The sequence below is a fragment of the Cervus canadensis genome, chromosome 7 (assembly GCF_019320065.1).
Source record: "Cervus canadensis isolate Bull #8, Minnesota chromosome 7, ASM1932006v1, whole genome shotgun sequence".
NCBI classification, from domain to species: Eukaryota; Metazoa; Chordata; class Mammalia; order Artiodactyla; family Cervidae; genus Cervus; species Cervus canadensis.
Window position 1 is genome coordinate 41,681,181 of NC_057392.1, and position 18,370 is coordinate 41,699,550.

Genomic DNA, 18,370 nt, shown 5'->3' on the forward strand with positions numbered 1-18,370 from the left:
TGTTTGGCTTTTTTTAATCCTTGGTCTGTGTTACTTGGGCTCCTCTGGTGGCTCAGAGGTAAAGAATTGGCCTGCCAATGCAGGAAATGTGGGTTCAATCCCTGGGTTGGGAAGGCCCCCTGGAGAAGGAAATGGCGACCCACTTCAGTATTCTTGCCTGGACAATCCCGTGGACAGAGGAGACTGGCAAGCTACAGTCCACGGGATTAAAAAAAAAAGTCGGTCATGACTTAGAGACTAAACAATAACAACTGTGCTACTTATACATTGGTGAACGACTTGTAAGGAAAATGGCTCAAATTTATTGCATTAATTCCTCTGAGTCTCTTTTCTTTCTATGATCATGACCTCTATGTCCCAGCTCATTTAGTATCCTTGAATTCCCCCTTTTTTCCCTCCCCAGCTCTATCAGGCTGCAGAATATTCTGCTCAGCTTCTTTAACCCTCAGTAGCTTCTTTTTGCTTGGGTTCTTAGCTATTCCTCACATGATACTTAACAAATGGCAAATGTCTCAAGGAAAAATGCAACCCAGAATGTGGGGCACTCAATGAATTTCTCTTCTTTCTGAGGTTTTAGATCTCAAGCAGTGGCATTAGTAGGTCTTTTATGCCTTTAAACAGATTATGGAAATCCAGATTTTCTAGGTGTCCCCTCTGGGAGCAACAGTCTACTACCAGATGGTTCATTATGGCTAGAAGCAGGTGTTTAACATCTTATAATATGTTTCACCTTAAGTTTTTTTGTTTGTTGGTTTTTTACTGAGGAGACAAAACTGTTTAAAGATAATCTTTATAGACTCAAATCACAGTGAAAACAGTATAAAATATAACTATCCTACTATTAACTATGAGACCAATTAAGATACATTATAGAATTCCTAAGTTATGAGACAAACCTATTATAGTGACTGACTATAACTAGTCAATTATTAACTATCATTTTTACTCCATCAGTACATATCTGAAAATTAAAAGTTGCTGAAAAAATATGTATTAATACAAAGAATAATGCTTATTCTTCAGGTTTATACATGTCCAAATGAAAGTTAAAATTTCTTCTTAGAAATTAATCACAATAACTTCTATTCTGGTTTTCTTTCTTTAGTTTTCAATCTAGGACATAAAAATCCATTTCAAAGCTACCAAGCAAAAATTGCAGCATGTATTATAGAAGCCAACAGCAAAATATCTGTCACAGGACTTCATAATTTTGAAGTCATCTAGGATGACTTCGCTAATGTTTGCATTCTGAACACAGAATCACAGTTGGGTTTCTAATACAAATTAGAGGATCACAGATCTCCATAGCATGTCCAAGAGCTCACAGGCCCACACAGCAGCCTGCAGCTGAGGATTAAAAAACCCCATATACTTCTTGCTACTTTGGCAGTTCATTGCTTACATTTCTCTTGTTCATACTCACCGGCTTCCCTTAATGCTTCTCTGATATTTTCTCTAGCCCTGGTGTGGTGAGGAATCCTGCTCCTCTCCAGTCTTGAGAGACAGACTGAATTTTTACATGCAAACAAGAGCAAGACTACAAATGAAAACCACGTAGTCCTGGGAAGCTCACTACTCATACCAGGCTAAGTAAAATCACTTGTTTAAAAATGTTTACATCTGTTGAGTGGCACTGATCCTTAAGCTCTAAGACCCCTACCTTCTCAACTAATTATCCTCATGTCAAGTAATCAGCTGTAGTTGATTGACTATATACTCATAAAAATCCCCAAATCCCTGAAAATAGAGGGAGAAGACCGGAATGGAATCAAAGAACTTTTCTCAATCCAACTATTAAGGAAAGGACATAAAAACATAGCAGATTTGGCATTGTGAGAAAGCATTGTAACGGCCTTTCCTCTCTGAAAGCGCCTCCCTCCCCACTGATTGGGCTGCTCCTGCCACAGATGAAGACCATGGATAATTCCTCAGCATGGAATAAATGAACAAGGGGAACTGTAAACAGTCTGGCCAACCAAAAGCAATAGACACACAATGCAACCAAGACACAGCAGACCCTGCTCCCCACCGAGCTGATATAATCCACACTTGGCAAGGATGAGTTCTCACTGCAGGGCTCTCCTGCCTACATACACAGGCTCCCCTGAAGAAAGGCGGTGGGAGGGTGGAGAGCAAGACAAAAGGAGGGAGGGAAACGGCTGCTGGAGGGGAGACCCACAGTGAGCAGGAAAATTGTGTGTGTTCCCTTTGACCCAGAAATGCCAATCTGGGGAATTTTCCTATGGAAATAAAAACCAGTGTAAGGATAAATGTAGAATATTTATTGTAGCATAATTTGTTTTGTTTAAAAGAAACAACACTGGAGGATAACCTAGAATATCTATCAATACAAAAATAATGGGAAAATTATGTCTGCAAAGGAATATATGTAGTTATTAAAAACTGGATCAATTATATGCATGTACCTATAGTAATGTACTTAATATAATAAATAAAATGAAACATAGAGTAACTGGTATTATATGACTCCATTTACATATGAAATAGAAAATAACTCTACTTAAGTTTGAATGCAGAAAAGGACAGAAGAAATGATTTTGTCAGGAAGACGGAGGGGAGAGTAGGTGGAGATTAGTAACGTTTTCTCTATTTACTAGACTTGTTATAATGAGTATTACTTTTATAATTTAAAAATACAGTAAATTTAAAATATAAAAATAATTTATTGAGACTATCATTTACAAGCAATGCTAGTGGATTGTATAGTTCTCCAGCATTTGCTTTAAATTGATCCTGGTACACAGAGGTAGACAGTAACTTCTGTTCCAGGAGAGAGGCCTCACCACGTGTTCCTCAGAAGGAGCCAACTAAAGCACAGACTCGACAGTGCCTCTGGAAAAGGCCAGTGGTTGTGAAATGAAAACTACATCTACCTCTCCAGAAGCTCAGCCACAGAGGTTCCCAAGAGGCTGGTCGAGTCAGTTAGCTCAATGAGAGTAGAACAGTGTTTTGTCTGGAAAAATCCCACTACTCCAGCTACTGACAGCTTTTGTTGGCCCCAGTTCCATATTTCAGAGATGTGATGTATAAGGATGGCCTGGCAGCTTCAGGAATAAATATTAAACTCTGGGAAAGAAGCTGCTGTCCAGTTTCGAAGTGCTCTGTGTTAGCACCTTGGTGGACCACTGGAAGCCAATTATGGGACTTCCAGTTGTTGCCCAGAAAATGGCATTAAGGTCTTGGAGGTGTGACAGTTGGCTTAGTGTTGGCAATTTGGCTTCATGATGATAAAAGCTTCCAGATGCTTGGCGGGGGTGGGGGTGGGGCAGCAACTGTTGATATTCAACAATGAACAAAAAATATGCAGAAGTTAGCAGCCTGAAAGTGACTATACACTCCACTGGCATTACTTGTAAATAATAGTCTAAATAAATTCTTTTTATATTTTAAATTTACTGCATTTTTAAATTATAAAAGTAATACACATTATAACAAGTCTAGTAAATAACAGTAAATAGAGAAAACATTACTAATCTCCACCTACTCTCCCTTCCGTCTTCCTGACAAAATCACTTCTGTGATTTTCATTCATCTTCCAACATCTTTTTTTCTATTCTGGTAAAATCCCACTGTCCTCCACGTATGCCTCTTCTTCTTTCTCCCTACTGAGCCCCTTGAAAGATTATTTTACTTAATGTTTTGCTGAGTATCATAGAAATCCATGCTTATAACAGCAATCATGGGAAATACGGATAAGTTAGAAAAAGAGAAAAATAATCACTCATAATCCCACTGCTCGTAATATTTTAGAATGCTTTCTTCTTTATACTTACTTTTTAAAGTAGGTCTGCATTTGTATATCTTTACAAATATCTCATATACATAACTAATATTATAAATGAATATGAGAGAATATGATGGAAGTGTGAAGGGGTTTTGGACAGTATATTACTGCTGGGATCTGCATGGTTGTGGTATGGCTATGTGTTCCGGCGTGTCAACCCTGTATTAATATTCCTCTGACTGGCTGACAGCAGCCTCATGTCTCAGCCCTTCTATTTTCTTCACAACTGACTTTGGCTGTCGGCAACATTTGCACATAAAGATTCCCGTGGGTGGTTATTTGATCTTCTTTCATCCCAGTCTTTCACTTGCAGACAATTGGGTACCTAGGACCCCAGCCAGTCACTACTCTCCTCCCTTTCCTGTCTCCTGCCATCATCTTTCCTGTTCCCTCTTTACTCCAGTCACCAAACAACATCCAAAAGCAGGCCAGGGAACAACATACAGTCACCGAAATGTCCATTATGAAAAGGCACTCAATTAAGCATGAACCCTCTTCACCTGTTAGGAGGAAATATACAGCAAGCATGGCCCTTGGGAGATTTCACTTCATGCAGAAAACTAAGACTGTCTTAAATACTGAAGGACACTGTTAGTCCCTAGTTAAGACTTTCACTTCTGCCTCCTCTCTCAGGGTCTTCCCAGTTACCCCTGGAAAATCAGGATGGGAGCTGACAGTGCTGATTGAGAGGCTGACATTCCAGCCTAGGCAGATGGCAATGGGAAGGCCCAGTGCATTCTCTTCTGGGTGTTTTCAATGTCACTCTGGAACATGTACCCACCACTACAAGAGAAAAGTTCCAAATAGCAAGGCCCTGGGCAGAATCACAAAGTTTCTCTATGGGGTCCTCCATGCCTTTTTCTGTCCTCACACCAAGAAACCGCTTTGCCCCATCAGAATTCCAGAGCTCTCCAGCTAATCTACACATATGCAAAGTTCCTCACTGCTGCACTGAGGACTGACTTCCCCAGGACCATCACTTCTACTTATCTCTTCCTTATCACAAACATCATAAAGTGGAGATGATGGAGAGATTTCACACCCCTTCCTCCCTCCCTATTTTTATTATGCATTAAAATAAACATCCTGAGGCACTTTTGAATAGGAATCTGAAGGGAAAACACATGTGGAAGGTGGCCGAGCAGTCCTATCTATGGGTTGTCAATCTGTATGGCGTCAATCCTCTATTGCCAGTTGCCTCTCCAGTCACTGCCCGGTAGCTGGGTCAAAGCAAGTCTGAATTCTGTAGCGATGGTCTGCCTGTCTCATCACTTGGTTGCCTGGCAACCCAGCCTGAAGTATACTGACTCAGATTTAGGTTCAGGTGATAAAGGGGTACTTAGGCCCTCCCAACTACCACCCACTGAGGCAAAGTGGCCACGAAAGAGGATGTATGCTGCCATCAGAAGATGCAGCATACAGCCTATGAATTCAGTTTGACTTAGAGTATTTGTATGATGGATGAGACCTGTTTCTAGTTAGTCCCAGGAGTATACTGAATGAATCTGACCTCCTCCTGTTTACATCCTTTAGAGTAGATTGTACAAAGGCTCTAGACTGGATTGGCCACAGCAGAATATTCTGGAAGTGTCTTGGACATAAGCAGACCTCAAGGCCTTGCTTGGGCTAGAGGCACCACCCAAGAATTGCTCAAAATCTGACCTAATCAAAAGTTACATGATTCCCTACAACAAACAGATTAAAGTCCATGCTCCTGTGTCCTTTACAAGTTGGCCTTTAGCTCTCCTGCTTTATCTCTTACTGCAAACCTGCCCTAATCCTCCCTGACACCCCCTCTTCACCTTACTCAGGCCACACCAGCACTATAGCCCTGACTCGAATGTCTGCTCAAGTTACTCTGTCTGGAAATGCCCTTCCACACCACAACTGCCAGTCAGAGAGCCATAACTCCTTCAGAACTCGATTCAAAAAGCACTTTTTCCTTGGAGAAGAAAATAACAATTTTCCTGAGATAGCTAGTTCTCTCCCCCAATCTGGAAACACTGGCTAGCCTCCATTCCTCCCATATTTTCATAGCAGTGATAACTTAATTATAGCACTCGGCATAGCTATCTTATACAGGCCTTTCTACATCAGTGTCAAAGGAACTGTGTCCTTTAAAGGCTTTTTCCTTTATTCTTCTATTGGGATGAATGCATTCCATCTTAAATAATCCCTCCTCATGCTGACAAGCTCTTTTCCACCATCCCCTCTGGACTCACACCCTCAGGGGTACTCCATTAACAGACTCTGCTTTTTCCAAGTCACAGTTGTCAGCCTTTCTCCTGATCCAGATACTATTAATGCCCATTCTTCTGTATGCTCATTCTCCCCCATCCCTAGAAAGCAAGGAACTCTGCAAGGTGGGTTCAGTATTATTTCTCTGGCTGTATCATCTATCTCTGTCTGAGTAGCTCATGATTATGACAAGTGTCTCCGAAAAACACCTTGAGAAGCCTAGATGAAAACCAATGCCCTATGGAAACACATAAATATTTTATCAGGCTCTGAACAAGACTCTTACTCTTAAATATTTAAACCTCTTGAGAGCAGAATGCTCGGTGGCTGATTAGAGTCAATTTGTACTGGGATGGGGAGCTGAGAGGAGGAGAGGAATACAACAGCAATGGGCGGCAGCATTCTACAGTCTCTTTTAGGGACTGAGAAACACTGAAAGTATGCTTGAGGGCTCCCCTGGACACTCATTTTTCAAGTGTTCTCCCTCTGCAGTGAGAAAGAGATCAGCACCCAGTGGGGCTGTCTGGAGAAGGCACTTGCTGGGGTATAGGCAGGCTGCCATGTTGGTCATAGCCACCATAATCTTGCCATATTTCTCTCAGCACTGGTGGCATGAAGATTTTCACATAAAGTACACAGGACTTAAAATGAGGTAGACTCTATAAAATGTTCGTGGCAGCTTTGTTCAAAATAGCCCCAACCTGGAAACAACCCAAGTATCCATGAATAAGAGAATGGGTAAATAAAAAGTAGATATTCATACAGTTGAATACCATCTTGGAATTAAAAAGAAATGAACAATTAATATACAACCACAAGGATGAATCTCAAGACACTGTGCTGAGAAAAAAGGCAGACATAAAAGTACATACTGTGTGAATGCATTTATATGATGTCCAGGAACCAGCAAAACTATGATAAAAGAAATCATAACAAAGGTTGCTTCTGGGGGTGGGCGGCGGGTAACAAGAAAGGGGCATGAGGGAAATTTCTAGGATTGAAATTTTTTATATCTTGTTTGGGATGAGGGTTTTTTAAAACTAGCCCAGCTTCTAACATAGGATTCAACTTCAAAGTACTGTGGGGATAAGAGTGGCTACTGATCTCCAGGATCATCATTTACCTATAAAATATTGATTAACCTGAATTACTTACAAGGACTTCTAGTATTTTACCAAGGGCTATGCCACCCTTATGGGAGGCAATGTCTTATCTGTGTCATTTAACTATCTAATTAATTCAGCAATTATTTATTAATTGCTTACAATACGCTGTGAATAAGACAAAAAATTTCTTGTCCTTATGAAGCTTACATTTGAGGGGTGGAATATAGAGATGATTAATAAAGAAAGAGATATAGTATTCAATGCCAGGTAGTGGTAAATGCAGTGAAGAAAACTAAAGTAGGGCCAGAGGACAGGGAGGGACAAAGCATGCTTTTGGATTAGGTGGTCAAGGAAGACCTGATGGAGGAGGTCACATCTGAAAAGAGCCCTGAATGAAGTGAGGAAAGAAGCAGTTTAAGTATTTAAGGGAAGAGTGTTCAAGCAGAAAAGAGCAAGGAAGACAGTAAATTGAGGGGAAAGATATGAGGTCAAAGAGGCCAGATCACGTAGAGCTTTGATAAGTACCGGTAGAGAGCTGGATTTTATTCCAAGCGTGAGGGATCTTATTTCACTGGAGAGTGTTAAGCAGGGGAGTGATATCATCCAACTTATGCTTCCCTGGTGGCTCAGATGGTAAAAAATCTGCCTGCAATAAGCGAGACCTGGGTTCAATCCCTGGGTCGGGAAGATCCCCTGGAGGAGGGCATGGCAACCCACTCCAGTATTCTTGCCTGGAGAATCCCATGGACAGAGGAGCCCGGCAGGCTACAATCCATGGGGTTGCAAAGAGTCAGGCACAACTGAGCATCTAAGCACACACATGTTTTAAGAATGGGAAAAAGGAAGCAATGAAGAGATATGCCTAGAATTCTTAGGGAAAAGTCAGAAGAATAAGATCCTTTCCTCCCTCACTCAAAATGTTAATATCCTTCACACATCTATTTCTTGACCACGTTTTAATTTAAGTTCTGTATGTCTGAAGTTTTTCACAATAAAATGTTGGAAGGGGAAAAAAAAAAGAGAAGTAGAGACTTGAATCCCTTATCAAGCAGAACTCATCAGTAAATGAGAATGTTATGGTTCTCAATGGCTTTCTGCAAAATAAAGGCTCTGATTTTTAACGAAACGTGGAACATTCTTTTCAACTTTCAAATCCAACTTCTGGGCCCAAGTCAGTCCATGGTCCATTGTCTCTGTGGGAAGGCAGAGCCTCACTGCTTCTTTCTTCTATATCCCCCTGCCCCCACTTACTCTTTAAAAACCTACAAGGGAGTAGAAAGAAATGCAAATTTGGAAGAAGGAGGGACTTTTCAGAGAAGTTCTATACTCCCCCAACCCCATCTGGAAATACCTTTTTGGTCAAACAACAAAAAAGGAAATATTAAAACTCTGAGCAGGAAACAAACTGTTAAGTACCTACTGTCCACCTGAGAAAATCTCTTCCCTTCCATCTTTATCACTCTGCCACTCTTTTGAGAGTCTTTTAGGCTGGAAGTCTAGGCTGGAAGTTGCTTCACCCTACCCATCCCAAGTCTCCCCTGGGCCACAATTCTGCTTTCACTAGACTTGGAAATTCTCTATCCCGAGGCCACCATAACTCTATGTCTGCCAGGCTCAACCCTAGACTTTACTGGGGAACAGGGAGAAGCTAAAAGCTGGAGTGAGAGAAGAGGAAATACAGGGAGCACTCTAGAGACAGTGATGGCCCTGAAGAGGAATTAGGTTGGCAAATTTGGGACCAGAGAACCACTTGCTTCCTAAGAGATCTCTAACTCAAGCAAAGCCTGCCAAGGCATTTTATTCTCCAGACACAAACTGCCTTGCACTGTATACTACCACATCCTCAGCCATTTATCTCCATATCCATTCGCTCCAGCTGCAGCAAAGGAAGAAGCTACTTACTGTTCTGCAAGCCTGGCTGCTACCCAGCCTGCAGGGAGGCCTTCTATGCTGCATTTAGCCATTGGTAGAGAAAAATAAGTTTTCCTTTGCAGGCCTCGCTGCCTCATACAATTACATCACAAATTTTCCAGCTTTTAATCCACACTTCATGTAGGGATGGAATAATTTGATATTACCCTCCATATCCTGGTTAAAGGACTACACTAGGAAAGATGTTTCATTATAGGCTAGGACCTAATTTGTCTATTATTCATGCACGCACGTACCTAGGAAACCAACAAAGGGAAGAGTTAGAGCATGTCATGACGTCTCTCCCCACAGATTCCTATTCTAAAATGAAAACAACAAAACTCAATTTTAAAGAAAAACTTCAAAGTTCATATTCCGCAGCGCCGCAAGTACACCAAGATATCCACCATTCAAATACCAAACAAGTGGCCTCTAGTTTCAGATAGAGTTACAAGGATGCTGCAGCTCCCGGGCGACTCTGCCCAGAACAAGGCAGTTCGACAGAAAGCAGAGCAAGAAAACGTTCTGTATTCGGGACTTCACAACCCTCGTAAGGGAGTCCACCCTACCCGCCACCTGGCACCCTTAGGGTGCATGTGCCCCCCCCCCCCCCACGGGCAGGTTTGGGGACAAGCTCCGTAAGGAGCCTCTGGGGGGTCTACAATGCTGTTCCCGGATCCCTCCGTTTCAGGAGGCTATCGCCTGTTTAACAAAACAGAACAGCCGCAGCCCCTCTTCCCGACAAATACCAGTACGCTTCTCTCCTCAGGAAACTGCCACCGGCATCCCTGGTCAGTGACCCCGGGCTCGCCTCCAGTTTCTAAGATAGTTTCTTCACCGTTTCCAAAGAAGCGACCCAGATTCTGCAAAGGAGAGAACGCCCTTCCCCCCTTTCCACTTTTTACTTCAGAATTTAAGTGTTTGACGTTCTGTGGACATATCTTGCCCACAGAGCGCTCCTACAAACTCCCGACTATGGGATCCTCCAGGGCGCGCTGCTCACCTCACCAGGTCCCGGACCGCCGAGGAGCGCCAGGCCCGCGGCTGGCGGCAGAAAGGCAGTGCCCCGGCCTCTCGCGGGTTCGCGGGGCCGGAAGGGACGGGGAGGGGCGGGAGCAGTACCGCAGGGCGCCGCGCCCATCACCGCGCTGGGAGCCGGGAGGCGGGCGCGGAGGCGGCGGGACGGCGGCGCCCGGCTCTGCTGTGGGCGCGGGACGTCGGGTGCCTCAGGGGCCACCCGGCCTGGCTCTGGCGGGGCCGCGCCTCCCGCCCCTCCCCTGGCACCGCCCCGCGCGCTGCGCCGGACCCCGCGCTCGGCCCGGAGGGCGGGTAGGGTGTGAAAGGCTCCTGGCCGTGCGGACCGGAACCCCGCGCCTCCTTCTCCCGAACCGGGCTGCCCCTGGGGTCTCGGCGGCGGAGCGGGAAGAGAGACGCTCGGGCTCCAGTTCCCAAGAGCGGGAATTACGTCCGAGATTTTACCCGGGACTTTCCCCGGATCTCTCATTCTCTACAACCAGACCCTTTCCTGTGGAACATACAGAAAGTGAGAGGGATCAATTTGATAATTTTATTTTACCTCAGAATTTCTCCTTTCTTTTATATACAGCCCCTGTATATTCTGCAAAATAGTGGAATTTTTCTCCCAGCGTGGTTCCCACTTTCAGTTCCAGTGTTCTCTTTCTCAAATTGGTGTATCCCCAAGCCCTCAGCTGCCAGGCACAGAAGGTTTAACATCTTCTACCAAGGCCTGCCCTATTTACCTCAAAAATGTTTGTGGAATCTTTCTCCTTTCTCTTCATTCCCATATTGCTGCTCTTGTTAAACTTGATTACCTTGGCCCGAATCATTTTAAGTTCCTAACTGGTGTTCTTGTCTCCTGCCTCTCCCCACTCCCAAAACAGAACTGAGAATGTTGCTTTCTTGAAAAAATAAACAAACCTCCGCGGCCCGCCTCACCCCCCGCCCAACAGTAAGCCCCCTCTGCAAGTGGAATACAGTCTAAACTACTTTCACAGTTGGAAACCAGCTTACCATTCTAACCTTCTGTCTGCTCAACACCTGTGTTCCAGTTATACTGTGTTGGGCTAATGGCCGTTCTTTGAATATATCCCGGGTGTTCAATGCCCCTGTGTGATTTGTTCACTCTGTTCTCTTATTCTGGATTTCTCTTCATCCCCATCTTTACCTATTGAATTGTTCCCAAACCTTCAAGAGCCAATTGAGATGCCGTCTCCTTTAACAGTGTTCTTCCAGAAATTCCCAGTCAGATCTGAGAGATCAATTAACTTCTTTCCCAACACTCTGTGCTTCTGTTACAACACTTACTAAGTTGGTCTGTATGTTACAGCTGGCTGTGTCCTCTTGGCTCCCCACTGTCATAGCCTGCAAGGCAGAAGATGTTTCTGACTCAACTTCAATCCCATGGCAATTGGCAACATGCGTTTTAAAATAACCATTCTTTGGTTGTATATAAACTTTGCTTATTGTAAAAATTCAAATACATAAAAGTATAAGGAAGGAAATAAACCCCCAACACACTGAAATAACCACTGTTAATGTTTTGATGATCATATTTTCATGTATATATTTATGCACATGTTCATCCATCATTTATCTACAAATGGAATCATCTCATGTATGTTATGTTTAGGATACCCCCTTTTTTAGTCTTCTCTTTTCTTACCTGACTCTTCCCTCGCTATACCCTCTCTCAACTATTTAAGAAAGTTAAGCATGCTAATATAACCATATATATGTGTATTTTACAAAGTGAGGAATCATAGTGTAAACCTTTCTCTGCTTCTTGCTTTCCTCATTAAACAATGTCATAAAAATCTTCCAGTTTAACTGGTATAGCACTGATTCATTTTATTTTAGAGGCTGCATAATGTTCCACAGTATGGATGTACCAAAATTAACTCGTTTCCCTATTTATCACATTCAAATTCTTTAAAAAAAAAATTGCCACTAGCACCAGGGTTTCAATAAACATCCTTTATGTATATCCAAATGCCCTGGTAATTTAATTTCTTAGGGACTGATTTCCAGGTATGAGATTGGTCTATTCAAAATGTTAATAGATTGCCTTCTAAAAGGCTGTAACAATTTACTTTGCTTCTTTTTAGCCATTCTGCTAAGTGGATAGTGATAATTTCTTGTTCCTTAAATTTTTATTTCTCTGTCTACTAGTGAAGCTGCTCCTTTTCCATTTCCCCTTTTGGATATTCTGTTCTATGAATTGTTTATTCATATACTTAGTTCATTTTACTGTTTGAGTTATGGGTCTTTTTCTTTTCAAAGTGTAAGAATTTCCTGTATGTTACTCTGCTTAGCTTCTGAGATCAGACAAGATTGGGAGTGTTCAGGGTGGTATGGCAGTAGACATCGATAGTAACTATATATGTATGTCACAGGTTAACATGTCATGTGTTTTGCAAATACTTTTCCCAATTTTTCATTTACTTTTTATTTGCTTAGAATTTAAAAACCAACTGCAACTTATTCCAGTTTGTGGCAAGTTAATATCACATGCCTTAATATCACAAGTCAACATAGCACTTGGAAAACTAAAATAGACTTTACAGTTTCAAACTTCTTAGGGAAATCAATCTTCTATTTCAGTATTTAAAAAATTTGACATACCATCCTACTCTCTTATCCTTATCCCATACTCAGTCACTATTAATCCAAATTGCCCTATTCACAAATATACTTCTGTTTATAGTATAATATAAATTTCTATGTATTATTATCTGATAGTCACATTAAATAGACCATTTTGATTCATTAAAATTCTGGTTAACAAAATGTTAACCCATTTAGTGGTCATTACTTATTTATTTTTGCCCAAACCCACTTATTTGGGAAAAAGCCTCCCATGCAATTCTAAAGATCTGCCAGGCTAGGAACCCCTCTTTTGACCATAATAGTGGACATGACCCACACTAGAACAGAGAGACTCTATGCTTCAGGAATTTGAATCCTTAATTTTAGACTGACACTGTCTTAAAATGACTGTCCTTAATCCAAGCCACTAAAATCCTCAGCTCTGCCTTGTTTCTTTTGATTGTAGATATTTTTGTTTGTTTAGAATTTAAAAACTAAAATTTATTCTCTTAGTGGGTGCCCTGGGCATTGTAATTAACATCCATACCTAAAATAATCTAATTTGGAGTAATACCAACTTAATTTCAACAGCATGCAAAGCTTTGCTCCATTGTAACCTCATTCCCTCCTCCCTCTTTTGTGATATTTTCACACAAATATTATTTGTATCCTTCTTGTAGTATAAGCTCATCAACTCAGTTTTATAATTAATTACTTTTTCATGCAGTTTATTTGAAAATCAATTAGGAGAAGAGTTACAAACAAGAAATACATTTATACTGTCTTTTGTATTTATCTGCATAGTATGTTTACCAGTGTTCTTTATTTCTCAATGTGGATTTGAGCTACTATCTAGCTTCCCTGGTGGCTCAGACAGTAAAGAATCCACCTGCATGCAGGAGACATAGGTTTGATCCCTGAGTTGGGAAGATCCTCTGGAGGAAGGAATGGCTACCTGCTCCTGTACTTTTGCCTGGAAAATTCTATGGAAAGAGGAGCCTGGCAGGCTACAGTCCATGGGGTCGCAAAGAGTTGGACACGACTGAGTGACTAACACACACACTAGCGCCCTTTTATTTCAGCCTAAAGGACTTCCCTTAGCATGTATTGTGGGCAGGTCTGCTAGCCACAAACTCTCAGTTTTTGTTTCCTTGTAATGGTTGAATTTCTTCCTCATTTTTGATGGATAGCTTTGCTGGATATAGAATTTTTGGTTGACAGGTTTTTCCTTTTAGTACTTTGGATATATTATCCTACTTCCTTCTGGCCTCCATAGTTTCTGAGGAAAGTCAGTTATAAATTTTACTGATGATCCCTTGGATGTGAAGAGCTGTGTTTCTCTTTCTGCTTTAAAGGTTCTATCTTTGGTTTTCTAAAGTTTGACTCTAGTATGCCCAGTTATGGGTCTCTTTGTGGTAATCATACATACATACATACATATCCTCTTGGATATATAAGTCAATTCTTTTCATCAAATTTTGGAAGTTTTAATCTATCATTTCTTCAAATATATTTTTGTCCTTTTCTCCCCCTCCTCTCCTTTTGGGACTCCCGTTATGCTTATGTCAGGACACTTGATGGTGTCACACAAATCTCTGAGGTTTTCTTCATTTTTGTTTTTTCATCTTGCTGTTCTTCAGATTGCATTATCTCAGTTGACTCATCATCAAGTGTGCTGATTCTTTCTTCTACCTTTTAAATCTGCTGTTAAGCCCCTCTAGTGAATTTGTTATTTCACTTATTGTAATTTTCAACTTCAGACTTTGAACTTCATTCTTTTGTAAAATTATCTCTTTATTGATATTCTAGATTTTGTGAGAACTCATTCTCATTCTTTTTAAAAAGCTCTTTATGTGTGAGTTCTTTTAATTCTGTGACTATGTAATAGCTGACTTAAAAATCTTTAATAGTAGATAAAAAATGGATTGAGGTTAGCACTGGAACTCTGACCAAGTTAAGCTCCTAAAGCACCCCCGGTTCCTGTCGCTCATGCTAATGCTTCTTAAAAAAAAAGATAGCCTCCATATTTCACCCTCTTGTCTCCTCATCTTGACTCCATTTTAATTTTGTTCCACTTGTAATTTTTTTTTTTAAATCTTGTTTCTTTTTTTTTGTTTATTTATTTTCCCATTTATTTTTATTAGTTGGAGGCTAATTACTTTACAATATTGTAGTGGTTTTTGCCATACATTGACATGAATCAGCCATGGATTTACATGTGTTCCCCTTCCCAATCCCCCCTCCTGCCTCCCTCCCCATCCCATCCCTCTGGGTCTTCCCAGTGCACCAGCCCTGAGCACTTGTCTCATGCATCCAACCTGGGTTGGTGATCTGTTTCATCCTTGATAGTATACTTGTTTCAATGCTATTCTCTCAGAACATCCCATCCTCACCTTCTCCCACAGAGTCCAAAAGTCTGTTCTGTACATCTGTGTCTCTTTTTCTGTTTTGCATATAGGGTTATCGTTACCATCTTTCTAAATTCCATAGATATGTGTTAGTATGCAGTATTGGTGTTTTTCTTTCTGGCTTACTTCACTCTGTATAATGGGCTCCAGTTTATCCACCTCATTAGAATGATTCCAATGATTCTTTTTAATGGCTTGAGTATATTCTCGTGTATATGTACCAAAGCTTTCTTATCCATGGGTCTCTGCTGAGGGCATCTAGGTTGGCTTCCATGTCCTGGCTATTATAAACAGTGTTGCAATGAACAACATTGGGGTATATGGTGTTTTTCCAGAATCTGGTTTTCCTCGGCTGGTATGCCGGCGTGGGGATTGCTGGGGTCATATGGCAGTTCTGTTTCCATTTTTTAAGGAATCTCCACATTGTTCTCCTAGTGGGCTGTACTGTTTGCATTCCCCAACAGTTAAGAGGGTTCTTTTTTTTTTCTTTCCCATACTCTTTTCAGGCATTTATTGCTTGTAAGACTTTTGGATAGGAAGCAATTGCTGTCTGGCGTGTAATGGTACTCATTGAGCGTTTTGATTTGCATTTCTTCTGAACACTTTCTACACACCTACCAAAAATACAACTCAAAATGGATTAAAGATCTAAATGTAAGACCAGAAACTATAAAACTCCTAGAGGAGAACATAGGCAAAACACTCTCCGACATAAATCACAGCAAGATCCTCTATGACCCACCTCCCAGAATATTGGAAATAAAAGCAAAACTAAACAAATGGGACCTAATGAAACTTAAAAGCTTTTGCACAACAAAGGAAACTATAAGCAAGGTGAAAAGACAGCCTTCAGATTGGGAGAAAATAATAGCAAATGAAGCAACAGACAAAGGATTAATCTCAAAAATATACAAGCAACTCCTGCAGCTCAATTCCAGAAAAATAAATGACCCAATCAAAAAACAGGCCAAAGATCTAAACAGACATTTCTCCAAAGAAGACATACAGATGGCTAACAAACACATGAAAAGATGCTCAACATCACTCCACTTGTAATTTAAAAGAAGGCCCTAGATTTTCCCGTTGACATTGACTTGAAAACCATTAGAATTCTCAGACTTCCCATTCTTTACCCAACTAGTAGCATCAGGAATTGAGACTTAGCATCTAGCTCAGTTTCTTAAGATGCTCCACGCCTAACCTCAAATTGACCTCCAAGCGTGGGCTTCACTTTGCATTACCAGGTAGAAGGCTGTGATAGGTTTGTGAATGGTACATTCTAGAATGGACCATTATCAGAATGGCATACTTACTTTTGTTATCTATCAAGTGTAAGAGATAACGACCTCTCCCTTTCCATGATTTCTTGCCTTGGTCCAAAACATAGTTCTGCTTTCTCAGAAGTGTTAAGGAGAAAGCATCAATCCTTTTTTTGTTCTTTCACCTCCCAGTGTTTCTTATGGGAAATACAATGATTTGTGTGATTGTTATTTTAGAAAAAGGTTCACTGCATACACATAGACATGTTTTCCCTTCACTTTCTGTGGAATGATCCTACCCACAGGGGATATGCAGTCTTCTTGTCTTTATACAGTAAACTAGCTAGAACAGACTGCATCTATGTTTCTATAAGTTCTGCCTGTGCTTGGGTGGTTTGGTTCAATTTGAGATGAAGGAGTGTGAAAGGTATATTTTGACTTCTGATCCAGGCTGTGTTCTGCAATCTAACATTACCATGAAAAACTGATACCTGGGGAATTCCCTGGTGGTCCAGTGGTTAGAACTCTGTGATTTCACTGTTGAGCACCAGGGTTCAATTTGACAAGAAAAAACTGAGATCCCACAAGCTGAACAGTGCAGCCAAAAAAAGCTGATATTTGGATTATAGTCTGATTCCTGGATTTATATTTCTATTGTTCAGAACTCAGAGGAAAAAGGGATATGATTCTCCTTCTAGAATTCCAATTATTGGTGTTCATTTTGTGCAATATACTGCTAAGAGCTATGAGAAATTCAAAGGATTATGTACATGATCCTTGCCCTTTAAAAAAACTTGCAATTTTGTAGTGGAGCTAAGACATTCAAACAATAACAATTCAAATGAGAATGTCATCATCAGATATTTTGGAATCATTTTCTGTTTTAGTTTTGCAATCAATACTAAAGATACAGATGTTATGGTTTCTGTTTTCAAAGACCATATAGAACAAAAAAGAAAAGGGAACGTGACTTCATTTAAGAAGGATAAGATTTCAAAGGGCAAATATGGGAAAAGATATTTCAGGTAGAGCAAATAACATGAGCATGAACTTAGAGGCAAGGCTTTCCAGGTGGCTCAGTGGTAAAGAATCCACCTGCCAATGCAGAAGACATGAGACACAGGTTTGATCCCTGGGTCAGGAAGAGCCTCTGGAGGAGGGCATGGCAACTCACTCCAGTCTTCTTGCCTGGAGAATTCCATGGACAGGGGAGCCTGGCAGGAGGGTCTCACAGAGCTGGACATGATTGAGCAACTGAGCATGTGTGCACACACAAACTCGGAGGCAAGAATCAAGGTAAGCAGTTTATTTTTTTATAGAACTAGAGGGATCTTTGAGGAAAGCAATGGAAGATAACTGGACAGGTAGATTGGAACTAGACTGTGTGGTTTCTTGATTTCTGGCCTAATTAGAGGCATTAGAGCCTAATGGTTAAGTGTCAGTGACTCCAGGTATAAAAGAAATCTCCCAACAGAAGATGAATACTTTAAGAGGGGGAAAATTGTCCCCCAAATAAATACTTGCCTTTGTAATTTACTTGTTATACAGTTACAGAATATAAAAACTGGCAAAGACTTTAGAAATATTCTAGTTCAAAATTCTCATTTTTAAAATGAAGAAGCTCAGAGAGATGAAATTAATATTCATACCTAAAAATCTTAAAGATGATGCTAATGTGAGAAATCTACTCCAAGAAATAAAAACAGCAACAGCATCATTTTTGAAAAAGAAGGGGAAATGCTCTTCAGAATTCCAATAACACAACAGGTAATTGCAGTGCTGGAGAAGACTCTTGAGAGTCCCTTGGACAGCAAGGAGATCAAACTAGTCAATTCTAAGGAAAATTAACCCTGAATATTCATTGGAAGGACTGATGCTAAAGTTGAAGCTCCAATATTTTGACCACCTGGGTGATGAGCCAACTCATTGGAAAAGACCCTGAAGCTGGAAAAGATTGAAGGCAAGAGGAGAAGGAGGCGACAGGATGAAATGGCTGAATGGCATCACTGACTCAATGAACATGAGTTTGAGCAAACT

The 18,370-nt window shown here is 41.0% G+C and overlaps 1 protein-coding gene across 2 annotated transcripts in view; it reads right to left on the reverse strand.

Annotated features, from left to right (window-relative positions):
* The window catches only part of GPR156 (G protein-coupled receptor 156), a 109,665-nt gene extending 99,375 nt beyond the window's left edge, over nt 1-10,290 (reverse strand). For both annotated transcript variants that reach the window (XM_043475005.1, XM_043475006.1), the window contains exon 1: nt 10,064-10,290. The gene's annotated coding sequence lies outside the window, so the exon portion shown is untranslated. The remainder of the gene's footprint in view (nt 1-10,063) is intronic.
* Between the last annotated feature and the right edge of the window lie 8,080 nt (nt 10,291-18,370).